Consider the following 15,909-nt stretch of genomic DNA (forward strand, 5'->3'; position numbering starts at 1 on the left):
GTGGGGGACCACATGGTCCCGGTATGAGTGAGTAAGCTATAGCAGAACAGAAAAAGCAGAGGAAAGAGAGTGACTGTCTCACGGTGTGCTCCAGTCTGAGGACCTGTAGAGGCCACCAAGAAGGGTTTCCTGGAGACAAGGTTGTCAAGAATAAGGAGGACTCCCTGACCGATGTGGGTCAGTGGGTTGGGCATCATCCTGCAAAGCAAAAGGTCACAGGTTCAATCCCTGATCAGGGCACATGCCTGGGGTTGCTGGTTCGAGTACCCAGTATGGGCAGTCAGGTCTTGAACGAGAGGCAACCAATTGATGTTTCTCTCTCACATCGATGTTACTCTCCTCTCTCTCTCTCCTTTCCCCTCTCTTTAAAAATAAATTTAAAAAACCTTAAAAAGAAAAAGGAATGAGAAGGATTTGGAAAGTGAAAGGAAGAAGGGAAGAAAGGTGAAGGGGAACCTGAAGGAAGGCACCGAGGCAGCGCTGAGCACAGGCATGGAGGTGAGGAGGCCTGTTTGCAGAGGTGAGGGGACAAACAACCTTCCTCGTCAGGGTTGCCTGCGGTTCACAGCCTGCTGGACCCCTGGGAGTCCATGCACACAGCCTGGCAGCCCTGAGGGGCAGAGATCACCATCCCACTTTCCCGAGGAGGAAATCACACAGGAAGTCATGGGAATTACAAGAGGGAGGTCAAGGGGCCACAGGTTTTGTGTCTGTTCTCGTGCGAGGAGTTGACCTTTCCCTGATTTTTAAAAGCTCTTGGCAGCTGCTTTACCAGGGCAGACCATACAGTCCACTCCACAGCGGGCTGTGGTTTCTCTTTCGCCTGATTTTTGTCCTGTTCCAGTTGGCACTTTAAAACACGATCAACGCTCTTGCCTTCTTTAAGCCGTTTGACTATGACTCCTCCTCTTCTTGGTTCCCTGCAATACGTTTTTCATCCCATAGCCATGGGAAAGGGAGGAAAGGTTTCTTCCTTCCCTCCCAAAGCTCACCACGTGCCGGGACCATGCCGAGTACGTGTATGTGTGACAACTCACTTAGTCCACGCCACCAGTGGCTGAGGATGTTGTGGACAATGACATGGATTCTGAGCAAGATACAGCCAGTTGCCTGAGCTCACACTGGGAGGCGGTGGGGCTGAGCTCCGACCTTAAAGCTGTTTGAATTCAGATGAGCAGAATAAGCAATGTCAGCTGGGAAAAAAGCTCAGGACACAGAGCCTCACCAGAGTGTGAGTGGGCAGTGGGAAAATGTTTCCAAAACAAGATGTACTCTTTCATGGGTTCATACCTCTTCACGTGCTAGCCTGCTTCCTGTCCTTTCCCACCTCTGCCCAGCAGCTCCTGTTTATCTTGCAGGCATCCTGGGGATGCCTTCAAGGGCCTCTGCCTGCAGTAGCTCCTCTTCCAACCTCCCATTTCTTCGTATGGATCCTTAGTGCACAATCTATTACGATGAATATTTTCCTGGGCTTCTTTTTCAACTGAGTATAAACTCCCAGAAGCGGTGTTTTTAGGGGGCTCCAAATGCTCAACTCCTAGTGCAGCACTTTGATTACCACACAGAAGCTGCATCAGTAGATTCCTGTTGCATAAGTGAGTGAACAGTTGAAAGACTGAGTCTTGTCCTCAGATTTATTTCGCCAGGGTTGACCTAGTACCCCATCCTCCATGTTAGGCCTAAGGAGATTCAGAGAGGTGAAGTGGCATGCCCGAAGTCCCATGGGTAGCCAGAACAAAGCTAGCTAAACAAAACCGAACAAAGCAACAAGAGCCGCTTGCACCACCAAACAATGTCCGCTGTCCTGTAACACTTTGCAGAGATCAACCACCCAAAACTTCTATCCACGACTCTGCCGCTCTGACGATCAGCTCTGGAATTGTGGCAGAGATTGCTAGGTGCCTGCCCGATATCCATTCTCTTCTTGCTTAAGTGAAGAAGTTAAGTTAGTTAATTGGGGGTTGCAATAGGCCCAATTTAAACAGGACATTTCAAAGCCTCCTTACCAGCAAGGTGTGGCTCTGTGCCCAAGTTCTGGCCAATGAGATATAAGAAGTTTGGGGGTGGGAAGTAGAGGAAAGCCCCTTAAAAAGGAGGAGGACAGATACAAGCCTCTTCCTCCTCCTCTTTTTTCTCCTTTTCCTTTTAGAATGTGACATAATGATTATGACAGAGTTGCAGAATCAATCTGGGACCATGAGACAACCTTGAGGGCGGATGTGGTTTATTTTGAGGTTGAAGGAACAGAAAGTCAGGAGGAAGTTGAGCCCTAAGGACCACGGAGCCCTGAAAAGCTTGCTTCTAGACTTCTTATGTGGAGAAAAATACAGATGTCTAATTTGTTTCTGTCACTCTTATCGACTTCTGTTTTTTAATCAGAAAACACAGGAAGGCGAGTAAGGGGTCATTGGCTCTGGATCTGGTGGGCTAGGCTGTTTTCAGAAATAGAGTCCAGGAAGCTGCCAGAGGTGAACGGGTGTCCTGAGGTCAGAGATCAGGGCTATGAAGTCCCAGTTCACTCGCCAGTGCCACCTCCCCATTCAGGAGGAACCGGGCAGGGTGTGGAGGCTGGGAGACAGGTGGGTGGGGTTTCAGTTCTTCCCACAGCAGTCCATGACCTTGGATTGATCTCAGCTGGTTGCACTTTGGGGGTTCGAATAGACTTTGGAGAACCAGAGTCTGTGTCAGATAAGGGGTCACCTGCCTAGCAGCCATTTCCACTTCAGTTTTCCTTGTCAGAACACTGATTTTGTTGCTTATTATGTTAATTCTTTTTCCCTTTCACTGACTTGTTTAGGTAGAGGGCAGGGGATCATCCTCCCGGCTCCAATCCCCCCACCCCCACTCTATGAACGACAAGGGGCACATCTGGAAAAGTTTTCCTTATTCTTTTCTACAGAAGAGGCCCAAGACAAACACTAACCTCCTCTTGCCTTTGGGCATTACTGAGTGAGGGTGTGAAGCTGGAAGCTGCGGGAGCCATCTTGACACCATTAAAGAATCACCTAGAAACTGGCTTGTGGCCCTGATACCTTTCTTATGTATGTATGTATGTATTTTTAGAGAGAAGGGAAGGTAGGGAGAAAGAAAGGGAGAGAAATATCAATGTGTAATGTGAGAGAGAAACTTTGATTGGCTGCCTCTTACATGCCCCCAATCAGAGACCTGGTCTGTAACCCAGGCATGGGCCCTGACTGGGAATCGAACCGGTGACCCTTTGATTTGCAGGACAATGTCTAGCCCACTGAGTCACACCAATGAAAGGGACCCTGACACCTTTGAGTCACTGGAATACCCAACCTGGGACACCTACATCTGGACTTCTTACTATATGAGATAACAGATAGTGTTATTAGCACTTTTTTCTTGCAGCCATAAGTGTTCTAACTTAGATAGAATTTGACCTCTTTATTTGACAAGTGGGGAGAAGGAGAATGAAGCTCAGAGAAGGAAAGAAACCCTCCCAAGGTCATACTGTGGCATAACAGTGGCAACCTGGAATTCTATTCTTCTATCTTCCTCTCTAATAATCAGAAAAAAATTTTTCTGCATAACACATGGAGTCATTTTAAGAAAAAGTAAAATTCTGCATGTGTTTGGGATACATGGATGCCATCTCAATGGTTTTTCCCTTTTCAGATGAGGAGTCACAGGCATGGGGTCAAGTCCAATTCTACTACAATGAACATGATTCCTTGTGACAACAAAAAGAATAATCATTTCTCAAATTTATAGAGCACTTCATCATTTATAGAGCTGGCCAAGGTTTTCATGTCCATAATTTCAACATTTGCCAAGGTTTTCATAGCCATAATTTCATTAGATTCTCACTAATGAATCTAATGGATCTAATAGATCTATGGATCTAATGAAATTAGAGGCATTGAATCTAATTTCATTAGATTCATTAGTAGGGTGGGCCAGGCCAGAATTATTATTCCCATTTTACAGATGAGGACCCTGAGGGTTAGAGAGGCGAACTGATCCAGTTGAGGGAATCCCAGCCCGAGGTGTGAGTGGATTAGTACAGGCCTACCCTTTACTGTTCGCAGCACCCTGTTTCCTGCTGGGGTCTAGGGTAAGAGCCACAGGACTCTGCAAAATGGGCCAAATGAGTATTGCTATTGCCACTTTAGACTTGAAGATGTAGAGGCTTGGAGAGGTGGACCATGTGCTTAAGATCAGAGCCAGGCTGTTTTGCCTACAAGTTGTCATCTTTCCATGACTCCACCGCATTATCTATAATCATTCTCAATATCAATACCTGACTTTGTGGTGAGCAGGGCAGACAGTTATAGCCACCTAGTATACGGAACATGTCACAGTGGGAGTGGGAAGGTCAGTGACTTGGCCGAGATGACTGTGCCAGTAGCAAACATATGAATCTGGGCCTCCTGACTCCCTGTCCTTTGCTCTCCTCCCTCTCCTTCCGGCTTCCATAGCCATAGATGATATTGGCTTATGTTACCTCTTGAAGGAATCATTTTTCCTTTTGTCTCTCCAGGGAATGGGCCCATTTTAACTACTGCTGTACCTGATTGCCTGGACCAGTGTCTGGATCAATATAAATATTTGTTGAATGAATAGATAAATCTATAAATTCCAAGCAAATATTTATTGGTGGTCAGCCATCTGGTGGGCCTTGGGAGGAGGTGAGAGGGTCAAGGTCAGCAGTGACAAGGTACATATTGGAGTCCACCTATGAGTTCTCCTTGTCTGCTTTGCTCTCTGTCCACATGGGCCAAGTGTAACATCCTACACATGGCTCAGACTTGAGCAATCTGAGCAGCCCCAGCAACAGCTCTGGTGGGGCTTAGAACAGGCATTGCTGTCAATGTAGCCTAAAGGTCTGTATATTCACTTTATTCACCCATGCATTCATTCACTCCATCCATTCATTCACTTGTACAACAAACACACGCACTGTTGGGTCCTGGGGATACCAAGACACACAGTTTCTGCCCATGAATTGCTTGCAGTTTAGTAGGGCCACAAGTAATTAGCAAATATCAAAACAGTGGGATAAATGGCTGCCATAGCAATAGGCAATAGAAGAAGGGCACCTTATCCAATCCAGGGCCCCCAAAATGCTTCATACACAACTACAGCTGCCATTCATTGAGGTTTTCCATGTGCCAAGTTCTGTGCCATGCTCTTTACGTTCATTGGCCAATTTACTTCTCACAATTACCTTGTGAAGAAAGTGTTATCATTTCCACTTTACAGATGAACAAACTCAAGCTCAGAGATGGGAGGTGACTGTCCCAAAGCCACAGAGCTCACGTGTGCCAGTGCTGAGGTCTGACTCAAACAGCTGGGCTCCTAACAACTGCCCTGCATGCTGAACAGACTGCCTCCTGGCTAATAAGGTTATACTTGGGTTGTATTTTGAAGGATTGGTATGAGTCAACCAAGTAAATTGACTGCAGCAAGGAGACATTGTAGGAATTGTGGATTTGAAAGATCGGTAAAGGCATTTGAGACTAAAGGAAACTGCATGGGCAAAGGTAGAGAGGTTGAAAATAGCAGGCTGTGTGTGAGTGGGGCAAATGAATGGAAGGGAGGTCCTCCCATTGATCTTTGTGGAGTAATTATACAGGGAATCTTCCTGAGTGATGGAGCCACGGTGCATCGTCTCATTACCCTGACAATCCCGTTGGGACTATAACCTTTGAGTGACTGGGTGACTGGGTACATTAAACATCACACGGGGAAGTCCTGTTGGAAAGACAAACCATAGCTGGGCTTCGTGAATTTGTAATTTTTGGCCAGGAGGACTGAAAAATAAATGCCTGGACCTAGCTGTCAGAGAGAGGAGTGGGAGTGTGGCTTTCCCGTGGCTGAGGGGATAGGAGGAACGGCTGGGTGCGTTGCTGATGCTGTTGGAGGGGGGTGGCTCTATTCCTCCTCTCCCCTTCCTATCTGTCTTCTTGCCTGCTGTACACACTCACTGAACACACAGTGCGTGTCCAGTTTGGGGCCATGGTAGGTACGTGGATGAGTCAGTTCTGGTCACTACTCTCAGAGCATCTACAGTCTAGGAGGCGATGGGACGTATTGATAGATGTTCTAGTTAATGATTCTGGAGGGAGAATCAGTTATGAACTGTTTTTTTTTGTTGGATATACATTTCTAGGAAACCATGTGTGCCCAGGTGTAGGAAAACAGACAAATATTATAGAACCCCTGTTTCTGAGAAGCCGTGGTTGAGAGAGTGTTACCATGGAAGCAGCACGGTGCACAGAGGATGGAGGAAGAGTGAGGGAAGCCACAGAGGTGAGAAGACATTTGAGCCAGACCTTCCTCCCAGCCAAGGGCAGTCACATTCATGGGTCATGCACATGTTCTCTGTGGAAATGGATTTTTGATCTAGTATTTGAGAATCCTTCACAGACTCTGTGAATTCCGTACAACAACCTCCATTTTTCTACTGAGGGAACTGAGGCCCAGAGAAGTGAGATAAACCACCCAAGACCCCACAGCTGGCAAGTGGCAGAGCTGGGGGCAAACCCAGGGCTCTGGGTTCATGTTCTTTTCAAGACACCCTGCTGCCTCTACAAACACAGGGGAGAGAGTGACAAGGGCCATGTGCCCATGGGCTGTCTACTTTTAGCTCTTTCATTGGACCAAGGCCCAGAAAGTGTCCCATTGTGTCACATCTGTTCAAGGTTGTGGGTGATCTGTGGGCTCAGGCTTAATCCAGTAGGAGGATTTATAACACAGGTTGCCCGGCCTCGCAGTGGGAGAGCTGGTTAATCCTCCCAAACCCCTGTTCCAGCCCCATCCCTCCGTCCTACTGCTGGGGATGGGCTCTGAGCCCCTTTGGAATGGAAATGGCTGCGCTCACCCTGAAGCTTTCCTTGAAGACCTGAAGCTTTTCTTGAAGTGAAGGTGCAAGGCAGAGCGCCTTGTCCAGGCAGTGAGGCGTGCAAAAGTGGGCGGGGGCCCTTTGAAGGGTTTCGAGAAAAGGGAAGGAAAGGGCCCTGAGGCTGACTGAGTGGGCACACTTTGCTAAATGCTTTACACACATCTGCGCGGGGCTCTGAAAACAGGGTCTCGCAGAGAGATGCCAGCAGCCCCTACTCTTTCCAGAGGAGCCAGTCAGACCCCAGCTCTGGAGGGCAGAGGCCATTTCCCCTAGAGAATGACCTCTTTCTCTCGAGAAGCTGCCTCTTTCAGAACTGTGGCTACCCCCAGCGCCAGCCACTGAATGCAATTGCACCAAGAAATAAATAGTTCTTGCGGCCAGAGAGACGCTTCTATACAGTTTAATTTGGCATAATGATAAGTTTCTTCAGCACATTTTATTATGTGCGTTGTTGTTGTAGCAAAACAATGTTTGGGTACATGAAGTTTTTTATTATTGAAAAAATAGTAATTTTAAAAAAGTTGTGAAGCACCCCCTTAAGGCTGATTCTCTCCCATAGTCACATGCGTCAGTGATAAGCACATTCTGAGGTTGCTTTTGCCTTTTCTCTACTTTATGTTTTGGAGAAACCGGGGAGACTAAATTATGTGGGATGATTCTAAAGGCCGTGAAGGCCAGGGAAGGGAGGAGGGGTGCCTCCTGAGATGGAGCACCCCTGGGCGTAGGCATCTCTGGCCAAGGACCCTGGCACACATGTTGTACCCCACAGGCCCCCAGGAGTGCCGGCTTAGGGGTCTGCTTAATCAGAATTCAAATCCTGGGTCTGTCCTTTGCTAGCTGTGTGACATTGGACAAATGACTTAACTTTGCTTCTTTCTTTCCTCCCCTTTGCTCCCCACGCTGAAGTGCAAAATTTCTAGAAAGATTATGTCACTATGCCGAGAAATGCGAAGTCACCCAGTCCATAAATAATTGACTTCCTAATGAGGCACCTCTTTTCATCAAAACATCAAGTGGGGAATGGGGGACACTTCTAGGGAAGTGCTAGGATTACACTGAGGAGGAACTTGGAGTCGGGGGCCCACGCCTGTACGGGCTAATTTTTGCTGTGTGCATGAGTGGGTGCTCTGGCAACAATAACATAATATTTGTAGTAAACACCAGCTAGGTGGTGAAGGAGACAGTTAGTCAAAGGCCCCTGACTAAAGGCCGAAGAGGTAACATTGAAGATATTTAATGTTTGTTTTAGCCTGTTATGTCTACACATTCTCTCTTAGTGCTTACACATTCTCTCTCTCTCTCTCTCTCTAAAGATACTTCTGAGACAAATGGGACAAGAATCAATTTCTTGTATAAAAATGGATGTAACATCCCTTGCTTAAGAGCAGTGGTATTGTGATTATGTAAGGGAACATACTTAAAATCATTTGAGGCTTGGTAATGAGTTTTTGATACAACACCAAAGACATGACTCATGAACAAAAAAGCTAGTGACTTAAACTTGATTAAAATTAAAAACTTATGCTCTGTAAAAGACACTATTAAGATAGACGATAAGCCAGTGAATGGGAGAAAATGCTTGCAAAAACATTTCTGATAGAGGACTTGTTTTCAAAACATACAAGAATACTTAAAACTCAGCAATAAGGAGATGGAGAAAAGACCTAAACCGACTCTTCACCAAAGAAAATACAAAGAAGGTAAATAATCACGTGAAAGAACGATCATTTGTCATTAGGGAACTGCAAAGTAAAGCAACAATGAAGTCTCACTGCACACCTATAAAAATGACCCAAATTCAAAACGCCGACAACACCAAATGTGGGCGAGGATGTGGAGCAACAGGCACTCTCATCTACTGCCGGTGAGAATGCAAATGGCACGGCCGCCTCAGCAGACAGCTTGGCAGTTTCTTACAAATATAAAAATATGCTCACTGTCGTCCTGCAACGCAGTCCTAGGTATTTCTCCAACTGGTTTGAAAACTAATGTCCAAACAGAAACCTAGTGTTTATAGAAACTTTATTCACAGTTGCCTTACACTGGATCCCCTCATGACACACACCCAAGATGTTCCTCGGTAGGTGCATAAACCATGGCATGTATGTCAAACAACAATTATTCCACAGTAGAAAAATAAAGAGCTATTAAACCGTGAAAAGATATGTATGAGTCTGAAGTGCATATTGCTAAGTGAAGGAGGCTTATCTGAACACTCCGCATACTCTACGATTCCAATTATGTGCCATTTTAGAAAAGGCAAAACTATAACACAGGTAAAAAGATCAGTAGTTGCCAGGGTTTTGGGGACAGGGTTGACTAGGTAAAGAAAGCATAGAGCATTTTTTGAGGTGTGGGGGTGAAACTATTCTGTATGATACTACAACTGGATACCTGATGTTATGCATTTATCAAAACATGTAGGGTTGTACAGCAGAGTGAACTTGAATGTATACAAATTTAAAAAATTACTTAGAAGGTCAAGAATTCCAGGATGGACTGTGGAATGTGACAAAACAATCTAATTATATGACAAACGTATGAGAAAACTTCAGTAATAGAGTTGGAGGAGGCAAGGTGCTGACCTCAGTCATTTTGGAAATGAGCAGAGTTTGTAAAACTAAATGCCAAAAAAAAAAAGGACTGTATGTAAGCACTGTACTCTAGTGGAAAAAATTTTTCCCATGGAATATAGGTTAACTCTTCTGATTCTGCTCTACAGTATACTAGCATTGAATAATAAGTGGATGGTGGGGGCCAGCTTTCTTACCATGGAGTGAGAATGCACGGTTGAGCCAGAGGAGGAAGCTAGAATCATCCATGGGGTGATGACTTAGAGTTGGAGGCATCAGTATGAACTCTGTGTAGTTTAACATAGATACAGGTGGTTACACACAGAAATATTTCTAGGTTACCAGATGAGTGTATACACACATATATTTCCTGGCTTTGTCAGCTGAGAACCTGGGAACAATGATGCTCCAGCCACAAGGAGCACACCTCGTACCATTCTGCAGTAAAAGGAACCAGTTCTCCTCACAGAACCTAAGACTGGGGCAGGAAGTGTGTAAGATGAGCCTAGAGCAACTCGAAGTATCAGAAAGTAAGAAAGTGCTCAGAGCCAAAACAGAACAATGATGGAGTGTGTCACAGGGATGCAGGAACCAAACGAACGAGCTCCCAAAGGCCAAAGCTGGCACAATTTGAGCAACAAAATAAATAAGCTCATATTGGATTATGATACAAAACAGAAAAATAAATCTCCATGAGTCCACACAAATATAAAGAAATGATTAAATAAATAGATCAATGGGGGAGAACATACCAAGTTTCCATATAGTAGAATTCCATACAGCAGACAATTTATGTAGCTTCTCTGCCTTCAGTGAGGGAAAGCATATCTCCTGACACTGTGATTTCCTTCCAAAGAGTGCTGTATGGAAAGAAGGAACCAGTGACTTCACAGAGGAGAAATCTGACAAACACCACCTCAGCCAGGTGTTCAAGGTCAACATCAACAGTGATAAGTCAAATTGGTGCTATGCATCTTTGGCACAATGTGATCAAAATGGCGCTTTACCTCCGTGGTCTTTCTCCCCAAACCCTGGTCTATCCAGTCATCAGAAAAACATCGGACAAAGCCTGACCAAGGGACAGTCTACAAAATACCTGGCCAGCATGTGGCAAAACTGTCAAGGCCATCGAAGACAAGGAAAGTCTGAGAAATTAGGAGTCACCACAGCTAAATATAATGTGTTTTCTGGGATGGGACTCTGGAACAGAAAAAGGATATGAGGTAAAAATTAAAGATACCTAAATAAACATGACCTTCACTTGATAATAGCGTGTCAGTATTGGCTCACTAATTCTAACAATGCACCCCATTCATGTACAGTGTTAAAAACTGGGCGTCTGGGTAGGACCCGAATGGGAATTCTGTGCTATCTTTGCGATGCTTCTGTCAATCTAGAACTGTTCTGAAATATGAAGTTTATTCCTTTAAAATGGGGTAGTACCATACAAAACCATTTGGTGAATTGTTGCTATGAAATGGTAATAAATGGTAATGAGACTGAGAAAGGTGCACTGACTTAGGTGGTGTACAAGGAGAAGAGCCCCCGGAGCCACAGCCTGAGAAGGCCTGTTTCTCCGGAAGCTGGAATTCCAAGGGCCCGCACCCTGGCAGAAGACAAGGTTTCACAGAAAAGGTATTATTCTTCATGAGATAAGGTGAGTTTTATTTCCTTTGGATAGGGAAGAGGAAACAGAATAAAACAATAATGGACATTTGTAGAGTACTGAATTATTTGCCAAGTGCTTTGTCTGTTGTAGGTGCTTTATCTCATTGAATCTTGATGAGGTTGGCACAACTATTTCCTTAGATGTAGGAAAAAAAGAGGGAAAACTGAGGCCCAGAGGACGTGACCTGCCTGATAATGTATAGCTGATACATTATAGCTGGACAGGGTGTATGAGGCAGGATTTGAACCCAGGAAGTTTGGCTGCAGAGCCCTCTCCATGAGGCTACTTGCCAGGAAATACGATGGTTCTCTGGTTCTCTGACCACTCACATCCTCTGCAATGTGCCCAAACTCCTGGAATGTGTAGTGTATGCATGTTTGTGGTAGACACGAGAAAAGGACCTGCATTTTCTATCTTGGATGACTCTGGACTATCAAAAACCAGTAAGAGTTTAGGTCAAGTTTACTTAAGTCTCTGAGTGTCAGGACAAGGGGGAAGTGGTGGAGGCATAGTACTTAGCTGACACTGGACAACACTATCGTTATTACTACTGGCCATCCCCTTCCTGCCCCACTACCTACTCACCCCTCACTCCAATGCCCTAGAGCTTCCTTCAAGCCGGGCCACTTCCTCAGGGGAAACAGGATGTCTTCCACAGGCTGGAGCCAGGTCTCTGGGGGTGGGAGGTGGGAAGAGGCTGTGTAATTGGTTGACACAGAGCTAGGCACCAGAGAGGAAGCAATGCTTCCGGGAGTTGAGGAAACTGTCATTTCCTCCTCCAGCAGGAAGCAGCCCGGGCTATTCTCAGCACCCGTGGCCATGCGGAGCAGTGGAAATCACAGCCTGGCAGTGTCTCACATTTGCCTCCTGCAGTTTAACAATCTCCCAGTCAAAATAAACTGGCTCCTTGGGTCTCCGGGGCATGGTTAAGGTAATAATTGAGAGAAAGAGAAGCCAGAGGTCTGGCTGTAGCACAAAGACGCGGAGAGACTTTTAAAATATCAGGCTGGTATTGACTGGTGGTGCCTCATTAAAGTGGTTTAATTGAAGCATTGTGAAGACAAACAAACCAAGAGATTTAGTTACAGTTTCTCCAACAGTCAGTCTCTCCACCTCATGAGAATCCAGACTGGTGTGGATAGGGGGGATTGTTGATCCTTTAAGCATATATGTAGATGAATTTTCAACAGGAAACCTCTATGATTCAGTAGAAAGGAAACTGGAAAATGAATCAGAGAGACCTGGGTTAGAATTTGAACTTCGGCTTCCATGCCATTTTGAGACAGTTACAACATGGCCGACCTAATCCTGTTCACGTAGCACAGCCCACCCTGTTTACCTCACCAAGCTACTCTGAAATCAAGCTTAATTCCTTCTTTCTTTTATCTGTTCATGTTTACTGGTTCCAGAGCCCCGGAGATTCCCTTCTCACCCCCTCCTTCATTCCTTCAGTCTTTCCATAAAAGTTTACTGAGCCCCTGCTTAATGTCTTGCCTTTGGAGAGTCAACAGGGAATGTTAGAGTTGATCTCCCTTTGAGAAAGCAGATAACAAACAAGCAAACACAAATATGTGAGGTAATTTTACACTGTGGTCATAAGCATATGGACATAAGGTGTAAGGACTTAAGCGTATGCCTTGACAGAAAGTGACCAGGATTGGCTGGGAGGGGCTGGGAGGAGGGGTTACTCTACATGAGGGGGTGGAGCCCTCCCTGAGGAGGTCACATGGGAGTGTTACCTCAGGGGTGGAATTGAGCCAGCTCTGCAAGGGGATGGGTCTTCGAGGGCATGGGGCCTCTGTTCATTGATTTCATGTGATTTACTGGGAGGTTATGGAAATAGGAGATGTGGTGGTGAGCCAGATGGTCAAGGTCACTGCGGTCTTGGAGCTTATATTTTGAAGGGGAAAGAGAGAAAAGTGAGCACACAAATAAATAAATAAATACAACTAGGTATTGATAAACACGCTGCAGAGAATTAAGACAAAGGTTGGTCCCAAAGTAGAGTAACTGGTTGATCAAGGAGAGGAAACAACAGTGTAGATAAAGGGCCTGAGGCAGGAAGGAACCTGCTGGTTAGATAAACAGAAGGACTAACCTGTTCCTCTGACCCTCACCTGGCCAGTTCTCTGTGCCCCACTGGTCATATTCGTCTGTGCTCAGATCACAGTGGCTCTGAGTCCCCACCCCATGTACGTGTTGACTTGAACAGAATTCCAGCCTGTTCCAGAGGTTCTTTCCGGGGAGTGCTTACAGACCTGCAGCTTGGGTGTTGCTGGGCCGCTGTCCCCTACTGGTGTGTCTGGAAATCCACAGACGGCTTGACCCATGTTCACATTCAGAACTGCCAAGCCCTCCCTGATGGTGGTCTCCCCCAGGACACAGGCGGGGTTGCTGAAGGTTTAACAACACTGATGTTGAGCGAAATGCAGAGCTACTTGCAGAGAGATGAGTCGATGAGATGAGACAGCGAGACCCCAGAGGGAGCCCAGCAGGAACCCAGAGGGCTGCCCTACCTTTGGGAAGCAGGTCATGTACCAGAGAGAGAGATCTGGGGCCAGTTTTCAAAAAAGTTTTTTTTACAGAGTGCCTGCTCTGTACTAGATTGATGCGAGGGGCTGGCAGTACCAGGGTAAATGGAAGTCTAGGCCTTGATCTCACCACTCATTGATCTCCCAGTTTCGTGGGCCTTTAATACCACGGTAAGGCATCTGGATGTAATTCAAAGAGCATCAGGAGGCATTTGAATCACCCAGGAGACTTTCTGTGGCAAGTTACAGAGAACCTAACCCATGCTGGCTTGAACAATAAAGTGGGTTTATTGGTTCACCATAACTGAAAGGTTGAAAGGTGGAGAGGCTTCAGATGTGGTGCGGTCAGGGCTCCAGCTCCGTGTCTCTGTGATTCCCTTGGCTCCGTCCACATCCCCATAGGCCAGCGCCTTCCTTAGGCCATGGGATGGCTGCAGCAGACACAGAGGCTGATTCCACTCAAATCCTGGAGGGACAGAGTGAGAGAGGAGAGCAGAAGATTACTCCCCACAACCGCAAAAGATACTCAGTGCCGAGCGTCTGACTAGCAGTCTCTCCTCACACCCCACCCAATTTCTGCAGCCCAATCTCTGTGACCAAGAGAATGCAAAGCCCAGATTACCAGCTTCTGCAGCGGGGCCAATGGGACTCCCAGGACTGGCCAGTTAGTCTCCCTTCTGGAGCAGGGATGGATGCTGCCCAAACCACAGCAGGAGGGATGCTGGGAAATAGCAACAATGCCTGTTACCATGGAAGATGTCAAGCACCAGGTTAATAGAACCTGATGTACATTTTTATACAGATCAGAAGAGTGAAAAAGAAGAAGCAGGAAAGACCATTAGGAGCTGCTACCCCAAAGAGAGACGGTGGTGGGCGGGACCGAGGGAAGGCAGGGGAGACACAGCAAAAAAAGGACACATTTGAATTCCCTTTTTATCATTTAGCAGCTGAGTGACAATGGCATGTGCCATTACTTTTCTATATCATTTCCCAACTATGTATGGTTATATAATTCTTAGCTTTATGACTGCTCTTAACATAGTTATAATTTTTAGCTTTCAGGATTTGAGAAGTCTGTTAAATGTGCCTACCACAATTTAGACCCTCAACAAATGGCTTTATTATTGTTAGTGTCCAAACTCCTTCGTGTGACATACAAGTCCCTTTATATTTTGGACTCAAGTGACTCTGGGTGGGGGAAGGGAGAGTCTCCTGTGTTCAGCTGATTCTTGTGGTCTTCCCATCAAATGATGGCACTTCCCCAAATGGGAAAAAGGTCCATAGCCAGTTATACAACTTCTTTTTTTGTTCGCAGGGATTTTGTCCCTATCAGTCAGTGTGCACATCTCGGACAGCAAAGTAAGCTGTTTGTCATGTTTTTAGTTCACAAATATTGACAAAAGAATGAGGGTTAACTCAGTGCATTTTAATGAATAACAACCCAGCCAGCTTGCTCAAATTTCCAGAAATGTTCTCCTGAACTGAGTTGCAGTGTGGTTTTTGCCCCTCCCTGAAGCCAGTGTCCCGGGCCCAGGAAAGCCCCTTGCCTGTCACTGTGACTCCAAAATGTTTGCTCCAGAATCAATGGGTTGAGTGTTCCCCTGAAAATCAAAATTCTGCACAATACAAATAAAGTCTTAGTCGGCAAGGGAGATAGGAATTCCCCGTGGAAATTGAGTCCACACTTAGTAGGGGGGCTGTTGGAGGAAATGGATAGGGTCGGAGAGGTACCACATTCCCTGCTTTTAGGTGAGTTTTACCTGGTGGGCACCTGTGAGTGTGAGGGTTAGAAAGGCTTGGGTTTTCCTCTCAGCTCTGACACTGATTACCTGTGAGACTGTTATGCATTCCAAACAGGCCAGGCACGGGGGATAAAAACGACAAACCCTGCTCCTAAGACATGACTATCCAACAGTGGCTACAGAGAAGTAGCTTTCAACAGAGTAGGATAGTGGGGGAAGCGGCAGTAGTGGGCATGGGAGTGCAGGGGGGCGCTGAGTCCCGCTTTGCTGTGGCATTTGGGGGAGAGCATCACGGAAATCTTCCCAAAAGAAGCCTAGGAGCACAGAGCAGTGCGAAGGAGGAGGCCCTGGCTTGGAGAAGTAGCCGGGCAGGGGGCACAGGGGCTGTGTCCCAGGCAGAAGGAAGTACACTCAGAGTTCTGGAGGCAAAAGTGAGTTGGTGTGTGATGGGGCAGTGGGGGCAGATGAGGCTGAGTGGGGAGCAGGGGTCCAATAGTGAAGGCCCTGTGACCCATTTTTGTTTCAC

The sequence above is a fragment of the Sturnira hondurensis genome, unplaced genomic scaffold, assembly GCF_014824575.4.
Source record: "Sturnira hondurensis isolate 20B ecotype Veracruz unplaced genomic scaffold, ASM1482457v3 Scaffold0004068, whole genome shotgun sequence".
NCBI lineage: Eukaryota > Metazoa > Chordata > Mammalia > Chiroptera > Phyllostomidae > Sturnira > Sturnira hondurensis.